The following is a 1,781-nucleotide window of genomic DNA, read 5'->3' as shown; positions in this document are numbered from 1 at the left end:
TAATTATGTACTTTAAGGGACACCGCGCCGATGACCTTGGTCTTGACATATGTTGTTAAAGTCGTGACTCTGAGTGACCTCCAACAGGTTTTAGATGGCGGTCGTCCTTAATTAAAAAGTCATTAACAAAAGAAGTTTGAAAAATGTATAACAGAAAAAAGGTTTTTGCGGCTAACTAATTTATTATAAATAAGATCTAAATTTTTCATAAAAACAAAGGCCTTCTTTGGCGTTAATTTTAACATAATAAATATTTGAAAAAATAACAAATTATAAAAAATATTTAGCATTAATGGCGTTTATGCTGTAGTACATCGTGGTACATCGTAAACATATTGAAAACAACCGCTCTGATTTGCTTGATGAAGATGTCTTAGCAACGGTCTATTGTACGCCAAGATTAACGTAATTCTATGAGTGTGTGTCTAACGCGCCCACTGAAGCGGATCCAAAGAGTTGCCTTATCTATCCAAACTGTTGGCAGGCGGCGTCATTATAAAGTGGCAATATATAATATATAAATGTCCAATTATGATTTTTCTTTATTTTGAAAAACTATATTTCGTTACAACCATATATCATAGTAACTAAAATTGAATTTTTGACAAAGAGAATTATAACTGAGTAGCTTATTTGTACTTTTAAAATATCATTACTTAACCTTCCTTGGTGGAAAAATTTCATTGAAATTATTTCACGTTTTAGAACACTTCTCAGCAAAATTTCAGCATATTAGAAAAAATTCAGTTTAATTTCAGCGATTTTTAGCTGAAAAATTCATTTTCAGCCAAATTTCAGATAAATTTCAGTTCAATTTTAGAGAAATTTCAGCGATTTTTCAATATGTTAACTGAAAAATTCACTTCTAGTGAAATTTCAGCAAATTTTCAGCAATTTCGCTGAAATGTTCCAAAACGTTGAATTTTTTCAACGAAATTTTATCATCAGGGAATTATTATAAATATTTTATATATTACAAATATTATAAACATATTATAAATATTTTAATTCTTTACCTCACAATTTCTTTAAAAAATGAATTTTCTAAATATTCATCCGTTATATTTTGTAACCTCATTAGTCACCACGTTTTATTTTATTCTCGCATTTCCCGCTCAGTTGCGAACAGTCACGAAGAATTCAATTTCATGATTAGACACTAGCACTGAAATTTTGGTTGGAGATTTGAGATTGGAGATCTGAGATTTGAGATTTGAAATCAATCTTGAGATTTGAGAAACGACTATGAATTCGGGCCTTAGGTTTTTTATCATATACATTCATATACCTCTGTTACACGCACTGATAAAACCGTTTTAGAAAAAATCGTTTTTATGAAACTGACCAATCATAGCTATTCCTCGGAAGAATGGAATGACTATTAGCGTTTTCCGCCTGGCCAGGTTTGCACCAACTTAGGTTGTATTAATGGCGTTTTGTGCTCTCCTATTGGTAGAGCGGGTGACGTCAACCAATAGGAAAGATTAATCCAACCTAAGTTGGTGCAAACCTGATCGGGCCGAAAACGTTATATATAATTGGCCAGTTTCATAAAAATGTTTTATTAAAACGCTTTTATCAGTGTGTGTAAACGTAGTCACTATTCTTACGTGGTGCAATGATATATGATAACTAATTAATATTTAATAATTAAATTGCAATAATTAAAATGATAACTGGATAAATATACGAGGTGTGATCAAAAAGTAAGGTGACTTTTTGAATTTCGCGCGCTCTGTACACTCTAATTTCAAAATTTTTTTTTGTTGTGTTGGTACACT

Source organism: Trachymyrmex cornetzi, unplaced genomic scaffold (assembly GCF_001594075.2).
Source record: "Trachymyrmex cornetzi isolate Tcor2-1 unplaced genomic scaffold, Tcor1.1 scaffold694, whole genome shotgun sequence".
NCBI lineage: Eukaryota > Metazoa > Arthropoda > Insecta > Hymenoptera > Formicidae > Trachymyrmex > Trachymyrmex cornetzi.
Note: the sequence above shows the minus strand (reverse complement) of the source record.